Source organism: Bos indicus, chromosome 27, assembly GCF_029378745.1.
Source record: "Bos indicus isolate NIAB-ARS_2022 breed Sahiwal x Tharparkar chromosome 27, NIAB-ARS_B.indTharparkar_mat_pri_1.0, whole genome shotgun sequence".
Lineage (NCBI taxonomy): Eukaryota > Metazoa > Chordata > Mammalia > Artiodactyla > Bovidae > Bos > Bos indicus.
The window spans coordinates 45,516,200-45,535,653 of NC_091786.1; positions in this window are offsets into that span (position 1 = coordinate 45,516,200).

Below are 19,454 nucleotides of genomic sequence, written 5' to 3' on the forward strand. Positions count from 1 at the left end.
AGAGAACTAGGCCATGTTAATCAGAGAAAGCAATGCACCCCACTCCAGTACTCTTGCCTGGAAAATCTCATGGGCAGTGGAGCCTGGTAGGCTGCAGTTCATGAGGTTGCTAAGAGTCGGACACGACTGAGCAACTTCACTTTCACTCTTCACTTTCATGCATTGGAGAAGGAAATGGCAACCCACCAGTGTTCTTGCCTGGAGAATCCCAGGGACGGGGGAGCCTGGTGGGCTGCCATCTATGGGGTCGCACAGAGTCAGACACGACTGAAGTGACTTAGCAGCAGGCCATGTTAGTTAAAATAGCAAAGCCTTTTAACTGGGTGCATCCAAAAGATAGCATTGTTCACATTCCCCATAGTTGATTAAAATAACTCTGTGTGCATGGGGTGGTCATTCTTAGAGCCATGGACCATTCATTATGCCACTTGGACATAGCAGAAATCAGATCTATCAAAGTCAGGTCTCTCTACCCTAAGATCCAAAAGCTGGGATGGCCCAACCTGCAGAAGCTTCCTGCAGGCTTTAGCTGTGAGGAAGTCTAGTTCCACCTCCATTAACTGAAGAATGGCCTCCAAAACTCCATGAGCAGTGCTTCATGAACTGTGCTGTGTATCATGTACAGATAGGGATTGCAACATACATACTGCTGAATCCCACCTTCTGGGTTTCACATTCAGTAAGTCTGGGGTAGGTTTTGAGAACACATTTCCAGGTAATACTGATGCTGTTCCTCTCAGAGCCACACTTTGAGAACAGTGCTAGAGAAGTGTCAGGGAAGTAACAACTCCTACACAGCTTTTGAGCATGTACAATACAGAAAAGCAGAGACATTACTCTGCTGACAAAGGTCCATATAGTCAAAGCTATGGTCTTTCCAGTGGTCACGTATGATTGTGAGAGCTGGACCATAATGAAGGCAGCAGAACAAATAACAGATGCTTTCAAACTGTGGTGCTGGAGAAGACTCCTGAAAGTCCCTTGAACAGCAAGGAGATCAAACCAGTCAGTCTTAAGGGAGATCAATTCTGAATATTCACTGGAAGGACTGATGCTGAAGCTTAAGTTCCAGTATTTTGGTCATCTGATGGGAACAGATGACTCATTGGAAAAGTCCCTGATGCTGGGAAAGATTGAGGGCAGGAGAAGAGGGAGTCAGAGGATGAGAGGGCCGGATGGCGTCACTGATGCAGTGGACATGAACTTGGGCAAACTCCCAAGGTGGAGATGGTGAGGGACAAGGAGGCCTGGTGTGCTGCAGTCCGTGGAGTCTAAAGAGTCAGATGTGACTGGGTAGCTGAACAAGAACAATATAGGTCAGCATTTCTCAGTTGTGAAGTCACCTGGGGAGTTTTTGAAAATCCTAATGCTTAGGCCTCTAAATCCTAATTGGGGGCAGGGGAGAGGCAGCCCAGACAGCATTCTCTTTGAAAGACCCTCAAGTGACTGCACTTCTCAGTTCAGCTGCTCAGTCATGTCCAACTCTTTGCAACCCCATGGACTGCAGCACGCCAGGCCTCCCTGTCCATTACCAACTCCTGGAGTTTATTCAAGCTCATGTCCATCAAGTTGGTGATGCCATCCAACTATCCTGTTCTCTGTCACCCCCTTCTCCTGCCTTCTATCTTTCCCAGCAACAAGGTCTTTTCCAATGAGTCAGTTCTATGCATCAGGTGGCCAAAGAATTGGAATTTCAGTTTCAGCATCAGTCCTTCCAGTGATCATTCAGGACCAATTTCCTTTAGGATTGACTGATTTGATCCCCTTGCACTCCAAGGGACTCTCAAGAGTCTTCTCCAACACTACAGTTCAAAAGCATTAATTCTTCGCCACTTAGCTTTCTTTATAGTCCAACTCTCACATCCATACATGATTCCACCTCTAGCCAAGGTTAAGCTAAGATATGAAGATCCTGTGTCACTGGTTCTCAAACTTTCCTGTGTATTACAGTCACCTGGGAAATTTTTTAGAACACTGATGTCTCCATCCCACATACAGACATTCTGGGACCACAATTTTAAAAGTCCTCAGGTGATTTCTAATATACAACAAAGCCTGGGAACAGTTGGGCCTCCCTAACTGAAATTTTCCCACTACAAGAAGACAGAAATTTGGAGTTTCTGGGTGGCCTAGTGGATAGAATTCCAGTTTCCATTGCCATGGCCAGCGTTCAAGCCTTGGCCAGGTAGCTGAGGTCCCACAAGCTGTAGCCAAAATGGATAAATAAATAAAAAGAAATAATAAAGAAAATGACAAATTGATCTAAGTTATAAAGTCATCATAATCAAGTTAGAGTTTTTCCAAAATTTAAGCATTTTAATAATATTTTTATGAAGCCACCACAAATAATTGGAATATATAAATGATTGTGGATGCATTTTTAAGTAAGTTAGAATATGATTTTCTTTAGGTATGATTCATAAAGAGAAAATCCATCTTTTTAAATGCACGGTTCTAAAGGTTTTGACAAGTGCAGCCACCACCACAATCAAGGTATAGAATAGTTCTGGACCCCTAAAATGTCATCTTGTGCTCCTTTGAAAGCAGTTTTGATTTGCCAATAAGTCAGGATATTCTGCTTAACTGCCTCCTCTGCGCCATCCTCAGTGTGCTGCCCAGTCCTCTCTCTGTCCTGCAGGAAGAGGCTCCGGAGAGCATGGCAGGAGAGGAGAAGGGGCAGGGGACGTGCAGCACCCGTCTGCATCCTGATGGGCGAGCTCAGCTCCTCTGAGCACATAGACGTGCATATGAGGCCATAATATAGACTATTACATATGCATAGAGTATCACAATAGAATTATCACAAATGTGACTAAATTTTCATCCATCAGTTCAGTTCAGTCGCTCAGTCTTGTTCGACTCTTTGTGACCCTACAAATCACAGCATGACAGGCCTCCCTGTCCATCACCAACTCCTGGAGTTCACTCAGACTCACGTCCATCGAGTCAGTGATGCCATCCAGCCATCTCATCCTCTGTCGTCCCTTCTCCTCCTGCCCCCAAGCCCTCCCAGCATCAGAATCTTTTCCAATGAGTCAACTCTTCGCATGAGGTGGCCAAAGTATGGGAGTTTCAGCTTTAGCATCATTCCTTCCAAAGAAAGCCCAGGGCTGATCTCCTTTAGAATGGACTGGTTGGATCTCCTTGCATTCCAAGGGACTCTCAAGAGTCTTCTCCAACAGCGCAGTTTAAAAGCATCAATTCTTCGGCGCTCAGCTTTCTTCACAGTCCAACTCTCACATCCATACATGACCACAGTAAAAACCATAGCCTTGACTAGACAGACCTTTGTTGGCAAAGTAATGTCTCTGCTTTTGAATATGCTATCTAGATTGGTCATAACTTTCCTTCCAAGGAGTAAGCGTCTTTTAATTTCATGGCTGCAGTCACCATCTGCAGTGATTTTGGAGCCCAAAAAAATAAAGTCTGACACTGTTTCCACTGTTTCCCCATCTATTTCCCATGAAGTGACAGGACCGGATGCCATGATCTTCGTTTTCTGAATGTTGAGCTTTAAGCCAACTTTTTCCCTCTCCACTTCCACTTTCTTCAAGAGGCTCTTTAGTTCCTCTTTACTTTCTGCCATAAGGGTGGTGTCCTCTGCATATCTGAGGTTATTGATATTTCTCCCGGCAATCTTGATTCCAGCTTGTGCTTCTTCCAGCCCAGTGTTTCTCATGATGTACTCTGCATAGAAGTTAAATAAGCAGGGTGACAATATACAGCCTTGACGTACTCCTTTTCCTATTTGGAACCAGTCTGTTGTTCCACGTTCAGTCCTAACTGTTGCTTCCTGATCTGCATACAGATTTCTCAAGAGGCAGGTCAGGTGGTCTGGTATTTCCATCTCTTTCAGAATTTTCCACAGTTTATTGTGATACACACAGTCAAAGGCTTTGGCATAGTCAATAAAGCAGAAATAGATGTTTTTCTGGAACTCTCTTGCTTTTTCCATGATCCAGTGGATGTTGGCAATTTGATCTCTGGTTCCTCTGCCTTTTCTAAAACCAGCTTGAACATCAGGAAGTTCACAGTTCACGTATTGCTGAAGCCTGGCTTGGAGAATTTTGAGCATTACTTTACTTTCATCCATAATATTATGTTTTAAAAAGATGTGAGTAAAAGGAATGGTCACCTCAGAGAATGTTAGGGAACCAGCTCACTGTCTTGAAAACTGGTGAGTAAAGGGCGAGACTGAAGAGTCCAAGCATGCTGCCTTTTGTGAATGGCACCACTGGATACCAAACCCTGGATGGGGGTCCTTCTCCACTGGGGTAGAAGGATCTGTGAGCGCTACAATACCATAACGTTGCAACTCCTAGGGATTGAGGACAATGAGATTCAAAGCCAGCTGATGTACAGAAAGAAAGAGAAGACCATGCATTGTGCACCTTTAAAAGGAAGAACGGCACCCCCTATGAAACATTTCTGTAAAAACACAAAGAAATGAAAATCTGACTCTGACCAAGGCTCTAGAGCCAACTACCCATTTATATGAAAACCAGGGGTCACAGAAACATGTTAAACTGTGGCACGTGGATGCAGTCAGTAAAAGTCGGCCTATAGGAAACTCCACGGGAGAAAAGACACAGTTCCTTCAGTAAATGAATTCTGAGGGACAGAGACACAAATAGATCAGGAACCTGTAGTTTAAAAAAGATACAGAATATTTACTCTGATCAAGTACAGTATGTGGGCCTTATTTGAATACAAATTCACATAAACTTTAACATGCATGATATTTATATAAAAATTGTAAATCTGAAAACAGTATATCTCATTTGAATTTACATGTAGGAACTTAAAGAATCAATACTATCCCTTCAGTATACTAATGGCATTTAAGATACATCAATATTTTTTTAAAGGGATTTGTCTTTTAGCACTATTTACTGACCTATTGCTGGATAGAGTAACCTGACAGAGATTTGCTTCAAAATGATACAGTTGTGGGGAAAGTGACTGGGGTACAGGAGAACCAAGACTGGTCTTAAAGTAATAATTGTTAAACCTAGAGTGTAGGCACTTAAGAATTCATTATGCTGTTCTATCTACTTTTTCTGTTGTTGAAATCTGCCACAATAAAAGTTCACAATGAAAATAAAAGGCAAGAAAAATGTGCTTGCAAATGTCCATAATAGCATTATTGATAAGAGCCTAAAACTGGAAAAAAAAATCCATCAATTGGTGAATGAATAAACAAAATGTGGTATATATTCTCTCTATGCCTACAATGACCTCATTAATAGTTTTGACTACCCAGAATAACACCATTTGTGACCTTCTCTGCAAAGACTGAAATGTGAAGATTCTAGGGAGAGCTGCCTGCTCAAAGAACAATTCTCAACTGACTCAACATAGTATCCACCAACATTTCATTCACTGGATGAGGAGCATTTCTGGAACTCTGAAACATGGGTGGTCTTGGGTCCTCCAGCATCCTACATTGAAAGATATTTTGTATGATGTTGCTTTACAACCTCTTATTTTAGACTGAAGTTGATGTTTCAAAACCTGTCTCCTTAAATCCCTGGGTAATCCGGGATTACTCAGATGAACTGAAAACATTTGGGCATTACCTGGATATCTAAACAACTTAATCAGTGACAAAATAAAAGATCCTTCAAGGATAAGTTATTTGGGGGATTTCAGAGTATTGAGGGAAACATATTTTGTTGTAAAGATGGAAGTTCTCAGGACCTCTTAGGAAGCAGAAGATAGCATCAGACACATTGATACACAAGGTTACGAGAAAAAAAAGCATGGTTAATTAATACTTGATTCCATTCAGCATATTCTTTGGAATTACCTTCTCTCTAAACACCATCAATAATGACATCAGAAATATTTTAAAAAATCAATCAGTAGGGCCATAGTAGCTTAGATTCATGTCTAAATGAGGTCATAAATACGGTGGAGGGTAAGTTTGAGGTTTCTGAAATATACAGTACTAAATATATTTAAAAAATCAAATTCCTACATCAGTACCTATTCATAAAATTGTAAGATGTATTTACAGTAAGATATTATATCTATATTTTAAGATATTTTTTATTTATAAATATTTTATTTATTGTAAGATAATGTAAGATATTATATCTCAACAAGCATACTTATTTGTGAATATAAAGGCAAGTTCAGGTTGATTTCCAGCATGCAATTGCCCATTTCCCAGACAGGGTAGTTCAAGGACATACCAGTGTTATTTCCACTGAAGAATTTAATCAATCAACATTACACCTGATCCATATAATATAGCAACATTAAATGAAATTATTCAACAAAGCTGCTCACTGATATTAACAGTAGAGTTACATAACTGCTTCTCATTTCCTGGTTAGTTTAATTTCAGGCTGGATAGCATCTTTCAGAAAAAAAAAAAAAAAGAGCAGGTCAGAGACCAAAACAGCCAAGGCTGGGATCTAAATAGTTTCTCAAAGAGCCTGCCTGTTCTGCTTCTTCTCAGAATTCCCAAGTTTAATAGTTGACCAGCTATTCTTTCTTCAATGTCTAAACAACTTTCTCTACCCCTTCCTTCTCTGAAATTAATTATTGGTTCTGCATAGTTCAGCTGGTAAAGAACCCACCTGCAGTGCAGGAGACCCTGGTTCAATTCCTGGGTCAAGAAGATCCACTGGAGAAGGGATGGGCTAAGCCACGACAGTATTCTTGTGCTTCTCCTGTGGCTCAGCTGGTAAAGAATCCGCCTGCAATGTGGGAAATCTGGGTTTGATCTCTGGGTTGGGAAGATCCCCTGGAGAAGGGAGAGGCCACCCACTCCAGGGTAGCCTGGAGAATCCCATGGACTGTATGGTCCACGGGGTCCCAAAGAGTGGGATATGACTGAATGACTTTCACTTTCACTGAATATTTTAATAACATGAATTAAAGTATATTTTTGGCTTAGAGTCTAGATTGAGAATTTTGCCATCTACCTACAGATAATTAGAGGCACTCCAGAGGGCTAGAATTTACTGCTTGAGGAATGTTCTCAGTCAACAATAAACATATGGTTTGGGGGTGCTGTTTCTTAGCAGGAAACTGCTGTCAACAAGCTCATAGGGACCTGTCGTCAGTGTGCCACACAGGAGGCGAAACCATGGCTAACACCAGCGAGCTATATTCTCCCAAGATCAAGTTGAGGGAAATTTTTCTGCCCTCTACTTGGAACAACTCTGCACATTAAATAAAATGAAATTTCTGTCCAAAAAGGGACTTTGCCTGTGAGTTAACATGGATACAGCTAAAGTGAAACTGAGCGTTCTGTACACAGGGTAAGCAGGAGCTGGTTAACAGACAAATATCAACCTTTAAGCCAAGTGGAAGCTACTTAGACAAAATCCAGAAATAAATATATAAACCCAAGCATGTTCATTTGTTATTTTACAGAGACATATAGTACAAGTTATATGGCAGCAATTATTCCAATAAAAAAGATAAATAAAATAAGATTTTTTAATAAACATAAAAAGATAAATAAAAAAATAAATAGTTGGATTTGAATAGATTTTCTTGGATTTTAGTTTACAAAGGAGGGTGAGCGTAGTTGAAAACCTCTACTGCTGCTGCTAAGTCGCTTCAGTCGTGTCTGACTCTGTGCAACCCCATAGACAGAAGCCCACCAGATTCCCCCGTCCCTCCAGGCAAGAACATTGGAGTGGGTTGCCATTTCCTTCTCCAGTGCATAAAAGTGAAAAGTGAAAGGGAAGTCGCCCAGTCTTATAAACATAACATGAATAAATTGTCACTTCTGTAAAGAAGACCACCAGCTCCCATACACTGACAGGTATAAGCACAGTGTGGACGTTGCTCTGTGTGGGGACAGAATACAAACTGGAACCATAACTGTGTCAGCCCACAATGGCCTTCACTTAAATAGAAAGAAAGAAGTGAAATCGCTCAGTCGGGTCCAACTCTTTCGACCCAATGGACTATAGCCCACCAGGCTCCTCTGTCCATGGGATTTTCCAGGCAAGAATACTGGAGTAGATTGTGAGTACTGGATTGGATTGCCGTTTCCCTCTCCAGGGTGTCTTCCTGACCCAGGGATGGAACCCGGGTCTCCCACATTTCAGGAAGACGCTTTACTGTCTGAGCCACCAGGGAAGCCCTTCACTTAAACAGGAATTAATCTAAAGGTATACATGAGCACAGTTTTGATACAACAGTGTGTGTGTGTGCTAAGTCACTTCAAATCAACAGTGGCCTTCAGGCTTGAAATGGACATTTTCACCAGCAGCTCCCAGTATCAGAGTCACCTTAAACTTGGCTGTAATGTGAAGAACTAAGTGTTTGCTAATCTAAGAGTTGTATGGAAACCACAGAAAACCAGAGTTAGGAACGCCCTACAAAGTTGAACAACCGTATTTCCCAAAAACATTGCTACAGCACTTTAAATAATTTACAACAAAGCTATGAAAGTCATATTCACCAGGACACATACGTTAAAAACATCACTTCATGCTAGTGTCCAGAGCTATGTACAGTGAATTCTAGCGTTTTTTTCCCTTTAACCACAAGCATCAGCTACGCATACACTGCTTTCCTCAAATATTCTGCAAATGAAGCACACCTTCAACTTGAGGACTCGCCCTTTGCGGCCTCCACACAGATGGATCTGTCCCTTGAAAGTGTGTTAGTCACTCAGTCATGTTCGACACTTTGTCACCCTATGGTCTATAGCCCTCCAAGCTCCTCTGTCCATGGAATTCTGCAGGAAAGAATACTGGAGACTATTTTACTTTGTAGATAAGTGCAGAGCTTCTTAGCTTGTAGTCCTACTTGTTTATTTTTGCTTTTTGGCATCAAATCTACAAAAGCCCTGTCAAGATTATTATCAAGGAGCTTACTGCCTATGTTTTCTTCTAAGAGTTTTATGATTTCAGGTCTTATGTTTAAGACTTTAATCCATTTGGAGCTGACTATTTTGCCTGCAGCTCTCCAATTTTCCTAACACCATTGATTGAAGAGACTATCCACCCCTCATGTGTACTCTCAGCTCCTTTGTCATAAATTAATTGACTGTGTGCACATGGCTTTATTTCTGGGCTATCCATTCTGTTCCATTGATCTATGTGTCTGTTTTATGCCTCTGCTGTACTGTTTTGATTACTATAGTTTGTAATACAGTTTTAAATCAGGGAGCATGATAGCTCCAGATCTATTCTTCTTTTTCAGGATTGCTTGGGCTATTCGAGGTCTTTATGATTTTATTTCTGTAAAAAATACCATTGGAATTTTGATAAGGATTGCATTGATCTGTATATTTCTTTGAGTAGTATGGACATTTTAACAATATACTTTATGCTTTCAATCCATAAGCACAAAATATCTTTCCATTTATTTGTGTTTTCCTGTGTTTCATCAAAGTCTTATGGTTTTCAGTACATAGGACTTTCATCTCCTTGGCTAAATTTATTCTGAAATATTTTGTTCTTTTTGATCTAAATGGAATTATTTTCTTAATTCTCTCTCAAATAATTCATTAGTGTATAGAAATGCAACTAATTTTGTATATTGATGTTTTATCTTGAAACTTTAACTGAATTCATTGATTAGTTCTAGCAGTTTTTTTTTTTTTTTTTTAATACAGTCTTTTGGGTATTCTATATATACCCCTGAAGAGGTAATTTCAAGTTGGTGTTTATGATGTCACCTGATAATAAGACAGTTTTACTTCTTCCTTTTCAACTTGGATGCCTTTTATTTCTTTTTCTTGCCTAACAGTTCTGACTAGAACTTCTAGTACTGTATTGAGTAAAAGTAGTGAGAGAGGGAATTCTTGTCTTACCCTTGATCTTAGAGGGAGAGCTTTCAACTTTGCACTGTGGAGGATGCTAGCTGTAAGCTTGTCATATGTGGTTGTTTTTATGTTGAGGTGTGTTCCCCCTATGCCCAGTTTGTTGAGATTTTATCATGAATGGATGCTGAATTTTGTCAAATGATTTTTCTTCATCTATTGAGATGACCATATGATTTCTGCCCTTCTTTTTGTTAATGTGATGTATTACACTGATTGATTTGAGATGTTGAATCATTCTTATATCCCTGATAAAATTTTCACTTGACTATGGCATATTATCCTTTCAACACATGATTTTACTTTTTTTAAAAATGTGTTTAAAACACATAAACTATTATAAATACTATTATCTATGGCTAGAATACAGTTAGAACCCTGTATGGAACAACTGATTGGTTCAGGATTGATAAAGGAGTATGGCAGGACTGTCTTATGTCACTCTGTTTATTTAAACTATATGCCGAGCACATCATGAGACATGCCGGGCTGGATGAGTTACAAGCTGGAATCAAGGTAGAGAGGAGAAACATCAACAACCTCAGATATGCAGATGATACCACTATAATGGCAGAAAGCAAAAAGGAACTAATGAACCTCTTGATGAGGGTGAGGAAGGAGCATGAAAGAGCGGGCTCAAGACTAAATATTTTTTTTAAAAATTAAGATCATGGCATCCAGCCCCATCACTTCATGGCAAATAGAAGGGGAAGAGGTGGAAGCAGTGACAGAGCTCCTCTTCTTCGGCTCAGAATCACTGCAGACGGTGACTGCAGCCATGAAATCAGAAGACAATTGCTTCTTAGCAGGAAAGTGATGACAGACCTAGACAGTGTGTTGAAAAGCAAACAGATTACTCTTCCAGCAAAAGTCCATGTAGTCAAGACATATAAAGCAGAACGCCAAAGAATTGATGTTTTTGAACTGTGGTGCTGGAGAAGACTCCTGAAAGTCCCTTGGACAGCAAAGAGATCAAACCAGTCAATCTTAAGGGAGATCAACCCTGAAAATCCACTGGAAGGACTGATGTTGAAGTTGAAGCTCCAGTATTTTGATCATCTGATGCAAACAGACAACTCATTAGAAAAGTCTCTGATGCTGGGGAAGATTGAGGGCAGAAGGAGAAGAGGGCATCAGAGGATGAGATGGCTGGATGGCATCACCAATGCAATGAACGTGAACTTGGGCAAACTTCAAGAGATGGTGAGGGACAGGGAGGCCTGGTGTGCTACAGTCCATTGGGTCACAAAGAGTCTGACACAACTGAGCATCTGAACAACAACATGGTTAGAATGGTTCCTCAATAACCATCAGGATAAAGATCCAAGATTTTTAGCAGAAAGTAAATATTCAGCAGGACCAAGTCTTCCCTGGTTATTGGTGCCTTCTCTGCTCCCACATTCTGGTGATCTTCCATAATGCATCTTTAATTTTCCCATTCAGGCATCATCTCCTTTTCAAGACCTCTGTAGCCACCTAGGGATATATAAGCAAAGAGATGTGACATTTCCGTAAGTGAAACAGCATTTAAGAAACCTACATGTCTGGAAAGAGCCAGGCATATTTGCAGTACTCAAGAAGGTTGGTGTGGATGAAGACACAGAGTGAGAGAATTTTGAGAGATGACCAACCCAGCCCATGCCTTCCCCAAGCCAAGGGGAAGCCATCTATATGACTTATTGCTGAATGGATAATGCAGAGAATAGATCATTGGTAGATCATTGGAGATATATAAGGAGAATGTACAGACCATGTTGGGAGTCTGTTGCAATTGTTCAGGTGAAAGATGATGATGAAACCTTGGACAAGGTGTTGGAAGTAAAGATTTCAAAAATATCAAATAAAGAGGATATGATAAAAAGACATTTAGAAGGTAAAATAAGCAGCATTTGATGATAGGATAAATAAAGAGTATGAAGAGGTGGAGACATCTAGGAGACCTGAGTTCCCTGCTCTAGAGGGCAGGACCGCTGACAGAACACATGAAGAGAAGCAAGACTTCGGGATTTCAGCTTCATATCCTCTGAAAATATAACCTGGAATATAAAAGAAATAATAACTCATTTTCTAGAGCAAGAACAGCTCTGGAACATAGCTAATCACACACACAAAAGCTAAATTTTCTGGGTGGGATATTTTACTCCATTGATGGATAATCTGTTAAAATCAAACTACTGCCTCGTGAAATCTAGAGAAGAGAATAGCTAAGTAGGCTAAACCAATAAGAGATAAGTACTCATCCTGATAGCATTATGTGGGCTTTCCAAATGACTTTATTCTTGTTTGTTTATGTGAAAAGAGTCTGTGAAAGAGAAATACATGAATAGCAGCCTTACTCCAAAGGAAAGATGTATTTAGTCCTTCTAAATTGATATTTTATCTGTGATATTATTCATCCCAGTATTGATGTTTTTCCTGAGCTATCCAATTTTGCTATCTACTTTTGTCAAATCACCCAAATAATTACAGAGTTTCTTTATCAGTTTGTTATGTTGATTTACTGACTGAAAGTTTGTTTTCTATCAGATATTTTTTCCATTTTAAATTCAAATTCCTGTATATTCAAGAGGCAGGCCTTCCCAATTTTCACAACTAAAAGCATCTTGCTGTGTAATTGCCTCAAAAATATAATTTTAAACTGGCATGTATAATGAATATTATTTGAATGATTTTCAGTGTTAGACTGGCAATAACTCAAAATTATTTATAAAAATAGTAGCTAAAAAATTGGAATAGATTAAAAATTAAAAAAATGATATGGACTATTGAGTATGGATTAACATCAAGGACTAAGTTGTTCTCTAGCGTAAGTAACCTCCAAGAGCCATAGAGCATTTTCATGGTATCCTTATACTGACATCTAATACTAGCTATCTGTAGCCTGCTCAAGTGACTTCTGTCTTTGAGACCAAAATGAAAGAAAGAAAAGCATAAATAAGACAAAAAGCAAGCCTCAGAATGGAAGAAAATATTTGCAAATGAAGCAATTGACAAAGGATTAATCTCCAAAATATAAAAGCAGCTCATGCAGCCCATTATCAAAACAAAACCAAACCAACAAACCCAATCAAAAAATGGGCAGTAGGCCTAAATAGGCATTTCTCCAAGGAAGACATATGAATGGTCAAAAAACATGAAAGGATGCTTGACATCAGTAATTATTAGAGAAATATAAATCAAAACTACAATGAGGTATCACCTTACACCAGTAAAAATGGCCATCAGAAAAAAATCTACAAACAATAAGTGCTGGAGAGGATGTGGAGAAAAAAGAACCCTCAAAGGTCCATCTAGATGGTTTTTCCTGTAGTAATGTACAGATGTGAGAGTTGGACTGTGAAGAAGGCTGAGCGCCGAAGAATTGATGCTTTTGAGCTGTGGTGTTGGAGAAGACTCTTGAGAGTCCCTTGGACTGCAAGGAGATCCAACCAGTCCATTCTGAAGGAGATCAGCCCTGGGATTTCTTTGGAAGGAATGATGCTGAAGCTGAAACTCCAGTACTTTGGCCACCTCATGCGAAGAGTTGACTCATTGGAAAAGACTCTGATGGTGGGAGGGATTGGGGGCAAGAGGAGAAGGGGACGACAGATGGTGAGATGGCTGGATGGCATCACTGACTCAATGGACATGAGTCTGAGTGAACTCTGGGAGATAGTGATGGACAGGGAGGCCTGGCGTGCTGTGATTCATGGGGTCGCAAAGAGTCGGACACGACTGACCGACTGAACTGAACTGAACATGAGCTGTTGGTGCAAGTGTTAATTGATACAGCCACTGAGGAGACACATATGGAGTCTCCTTAAAAAATAAAACTAACATATGACCTAGAAATCCCACTACTGGGCATATGACCAGTTCAGTTCAGTTTAGTCGCTAATCATGTATGATTTTTTGTGACTCCATGGACTGCAGTACAGCAGACTTCCATGTCCATCACCAACTCCTGGGGCTTACTCAAACTCATGTCAATTGAATCAGTGATGCCATCCAACCATCTCATCCTCTGTCATCCCCTTCTCCTCCCACCTTCAATCATTCCCAGCAACAGAGGCTGTCCAAATGAGTCAGTTCTTCTCATCAAGTGGCCAAAGCAGGAGTTTCATCTTCAGCATCAGTCCTTCCAATGGATATTCAAGACTGATTTCCTTTAGGATGGACTGGTTGGATCTCCTTGAAGTCCAAGGGACTTGGTAACAATGACCCTATATGTGAGACAGCAAAAGAGACACAGATGTAAAGAACAGACTTTTGGACTCTGTGGGAGAAGGCAAGGGTGGGATGATTTGAGAGAATAGCATTGGAACATGTATATTACCATATGTGGAACAGATCACCAGTCCAGGTTCAATGCATGAGACAGGGTGCTCAGGGCTGATGCACTGGGATGACCCTGAGGGATGGGATGGGTAGGGAGATGGGAGGGGGTTCAGGATGGGGAACACATGTACACCCATGACTGATCCATGTCAATGTATGGCAAAAAAAATTACAATATTGTAAAGTAATTAGCATCCAATTAAAATGAATAAATGAATTAAAAAAAAAGAGTCTCCTCCAAAACCACAGTTCAAAAGCATCAATTCTTTAGTGCTCAGCTTTCTTTATAGTCCAACTCTCACACCCGTACATGACTACTGGAAAAACCATAGCCTTGACTAGACAGACAATTGTTGACAAAGTGACATCTCTGCTTTTCAGTATGCTGTCTAGGTTGTTCATAACTTTTCTTCCAAGGAGCAAGCGTCTTTTAATTTCATGGCTACAGTCACCATCTGCAGTGATTTGGGAGCCCCCCCAAATAAAGTCTGACACTGTTTCTACTATTTCCCCATCTATTTCCCAAGAAGTGATGGGACCAGATGCCATGATCTTAGTTTTCTAAATGTGGAGTTTTAAGCCAACTTTTTCACTTTCACTTTCATCAATAGGCTCTCTAGTTCTTCTTCACTTTCTGCCATAAGGGTGGTGTCATCTGTATATATGAGGTTATTGATATTTCTCCCAGCAATCTTTATTCCAGCTTGTAGCTTCATGCAGCCCAGCATTTCCCATGATGTACTCTGTATATAAGTTAAATAAGCAGGGTGACAATATACAGCCTTGACATACTCCTTTCACTATTTGGAAACAGTCTGTTGTTCCATGTCCAGTTCTAACTGTTGCTTCCTGACCTGTACACAGATTTCTCAAAAGGCAGGTCAGGTGGCCTGGTATTCCCATCTCTTTCAGAATTTTCCACAATTTATTGTGACCCACAGTCAAAGCCTTTGGCATAGTCAATAAAGCAGAAATAGACTTTTTTCTGGAACTCTCTTGCTTTTTCGATGACCCAGAAAATGTTAGCAATTTGATCTCTGGTTCCTCTGACTTTTCTAATTAGAACTTGAACATCTGGAAGTTCACCGTTCATGTACTGTTGAAGCCTGACTTGGAGAATTTTGAGCATTACTTTACTAGCGTGTGAGATGAGTGCAATTGTGCAATAGTTTGAGGATTCTTTGCCATTGCCTTTCTTTGAGATTGGAATGAAAACTGACCCTTTCCAGTCATGTGGCCACTGCTGAGTTTTCCCAAGTTGCTGGCATATTGAGTGCAGCACTTTCAAAGCATCATCTTTCAGGATTTGATATAGCTCAACTGGAATTCTATCAACTCCACTAGCTTTGTTCGTAGTGATGCTTCCTAAGGCCCACTTGACTTCATATTCCAGGATGTCTGGCTCTAGGTGAGTGATCATACCATAGTGATTATCTGGGTCGTGAAGATCTTTTTTTGTATAGTCCTGTGTCTTCTTGCCACCTCTTCTTAATATCACCTGCTTCTGTTAGGTCCATACCATTTCTGTCCTTTATTGTGCCCATGTTTGCATGAAATGTTCCCTTGATATCTCTAATTTTCTTGAAGAGATCTCTAGTCTTTCTCCTTCTATTGTTTTCCTCTATTTCTTTGCTTTGGTCACCGAGGAAGTCTTTCTTATCTCTCCTTGCTATTCTTTGGAACTCTGCATTCAAATGGGTATATCTTTCCTTTTATCCTTTGCCTTTTGCTTCTCTTCTTTTCACAGCTATTTGTAAGGCCTCCTCAGACAATCATGTGGACTTTTTGCGTTTTGTTTTCTTGGGTGTGTTCTTGATCCCTGCCTTCTGTACAGTGTCACTAACCTCTGTTCACAGTTCATCAGGCACTCTGTCAGATCTAATCCCTTGAATCTATTTCTCACTTCCATTATGTAATCATAAGGGATTTGATTTAGGTCATACCAGAATGTTCTAGTGGTTTTCCCTACTTTCTTCAATTTAAGTCTGATTTTGGCAATAAGGAGTTCATGATCTGAACCACAGTCATCTCCTGGTCTTGTTTTTGCTGACTATAGAGCTTCTCCATCTTTGGGTGCAAAGAATATAATCAAATTTCAGTATTGACCATCTGGTGATGTCCATGTGTAATGTCTTCTCTTGTGTTGTTGGGAGACGATGTTTGCTGTGACCAGTGCATTCTCTTGGCAGAACTCTATTAGCCTTTGCCCTGCTTCATTCTGTATTCCAAGGGCAAATTTGCCTTTTACTCCAGGTATTTCTTGACTTCCTACTTTTGCATTCCAGTCCCCTATAATGAAAATGACACTTTTTTTTTTTGGTGTTAGTTCTAGAAGACCTTGTAGGTCTTCATAGAACTGTTCATCTTCAGCTTCTTTAGCATTATTGATGGGGCATAGACTTGGATTACTGTGATACTGAATGGTTTCCCTTGGAAATGAACAGAGAAGACCATAATTCAAAAAGATACATGCAGGCTTCCCTGGTGGTCCAGTGGTTGGAAGTCTCCCTGCCAATGCAGAGAACACGAGTTCAATCCCTTGTCCAGGAAGATTCCACATGCCACAGAGCAACTAAACACCTATGCTACAACTGCTGAAGCATGTATGCCTACAGCCAGCATGCTGCAATTGGAGGCCCTGCAATGAGAAGCCAAAGGACAGCAGCAGAGGGCAGCCCCTGCTGCTGCAAGTATAGAAAGCCTGTGTCCAATAATGAAGAGCCAGTGTAGCCTAATATAAGCTTCTCTAAAGGAAAATTTTAAAAATTAAGATAATGGAAATTAAATTTTACAAAATTTATGTGCATAGCAGCACTATTTACAATAGTCAGGACAGGGAAGCAACCTAAATGTCCATTAACAGAGGAGTGGATAATGAAAAGTGCCACATATATACAGAGGAATATAACTTTGTCATAAAAAGGAATGAGAACGGATATTTGTTGAGATGTGGATGGACATAATGTCACACAGCATGAAGTAAATCACAAAAAGAAGTACAAATATCATATATTAACACATATATGTGTCATCTAGAAGAATGGTATAGATGATCTTATTTGCAAAGCAGAAATAGAGACACTAAGGTAGAGGACAAACTTATGGATACCATATATCATATGGGAAAAAAGAGGTGGGGTGGGAGGAACTGGTAGGTTTGTATGCACACATATACATCATTGATACTGTGTATAATATAGATAACTAGTGAGAACATGCTGTATAGCACAGGGGCCTTTGCTTAATACACTGTGGTTATCAGAACAAGAAGGAAGTCCAAGAGGGAGAGGATATGTGTATATGTATGGCTGATTCATTTTGCTGTACAGCAGAAACTAACACAATGCTGTAACCAATAAAACATAATTTATAAAAAATTATCAGAATCATTCCTTTAAAGTACTATTATAGTAATGTACATTAATGTACTAACATTGGTTTTGAAATAAAATATGCTATTAAAATAAGTTTATATAGACTGTTTTCCAGACTACATTTAAGTGAGAGAGAATAGATGGGGAAACAGTGGAAACAGTGTCAGACTTTATTTTTCTGGGCTCCAAAATCACTGCAGATGGTGACTGTAGCCATGAAATTAAAAGACACTTACTCCTTGGAAGGAAAGTTATGACCAACCTAGATAGCATATTCAAAAGCAGAGACATTACTTTGCCAACAAAGGTTCATCTAGTCAAGGCTATGGTTTTTCCTGTGGTCATGTATGTATGTGAGAGTTGGACTGTAAAGAAGGCTGAGCGCTGAAGAATTGATGCTTTTGAACTGTGGTGTTGAAGAAGACTCTTGAGAGTCCCTTGGACTGCAAGGAGATCCAACCAGTCCATTCTGAAGGAGATCAGCCTGGGGTTTCTTTGGAAGGAATGATGCTAAAGCTGAAACTCCAGTACTTTGGCCACCTCATGCAAAGAGTTGACTCATTGGAAAAGACTCTGATGGTGGGAGGGATTGGGGGCAAGAGGAGAAAGGGACGACAGAGGATGAGATGGCTGGATGGCATCACTGACTCGATGGATGTGAGTCTGAGTGAACTCCGGGAGTTGGTGAGGGACAGGGAGGCCTGGCGTGCTGCGATTCATGGGGTCGCAAACAGTCAGACACGACTGAGTGACTGATCTGCTCTGATCTGAAGTCGCTCAGTCGTGTCCGACCCTCAACGACTCCATGGACTGCAGCCTTCCAGGCTCCTCCATCCATGGGGTTTTCCAGGCAAGAGTACTGGAGTAGGGTGCCATTGCCTTCCCCAAAATTTATATATAAAGAAAAAATAAATGCTATTTTTAAAATATATTTAAAAAGAAAAAGCATACAGCAGATTGATGAGCATTGTTTTACTTATTAAAGAAAAACTTTTACCATTTTAATTAACAATAGTCCAGATACTTTGATCTTTTATCTAAGAATGAGAAATGAACACTTTTAACCTAAGTTCCTCTGTTAGCTGAATGCTTGATAATAGTAATAACAATAACATTTGTTGAGATCTTACTCCATAACCAAGCACTCATTTAATTTTCACAAGATTATGAAGCAGCTATTCTTACCCACATTGTATAGATGAAGGAATGGAGACAAGGAGTGTTTGAATGAATGACCCAATGTCACCCACGCTGGGTAAGAAATAGGGATGGAACATGGGTCTCCTGCTTTCCAGGCAGATTCTTTACCATCTGAGCTTCCATGAAAGTCCTAAGAAATGGGAAGACAGTATTCCAATCCTCTCTTTCTGGGTCCAAAGTTCATGCTCTTACTAATCACTATCATATACTGTTTTAGTTGCCTCTGCATAGCTATTCTTTCTGAGGCTTTTAATCATATATTGCAAGTTAGTCAATATTTTATAGATATGCCAATATTCCTCTGTATTTTCACTTTTCAAGTCACACTCAGCTCTACATTTTATCTGTTAAGGTTAGCACAACATTCTTATATGTCTGCCTTTTGTGTTTCCAGAAAGATAGATGATATCTTGTCATAAAGATACCATTGAAATTGAAAATTTGCTATAAATTGAGTAAGTTTAAATACTACAATCACTCTGTTGCTAGTAGATATTCAACTATGAACTCTAGTTCATATATGAACTATGAATCACATATGAACTATATATGATTATATAGATTACAACTTGCTTTCTTGTGGATCACTTTGTTACTCTGTTTTCTTGTGGCTTACTATGTCACTGTACTTCAAACAAAAAGCCTCTTCAGAGTCCAACTATATAGGCTACGTGTCTTTAGAATAATTCCTTCTAAAAAGAATGGTGAGAAAATTAAAATTAAAATTAAATAAAAAGAATGGTGCCCAATGATGCTTAGCTTAC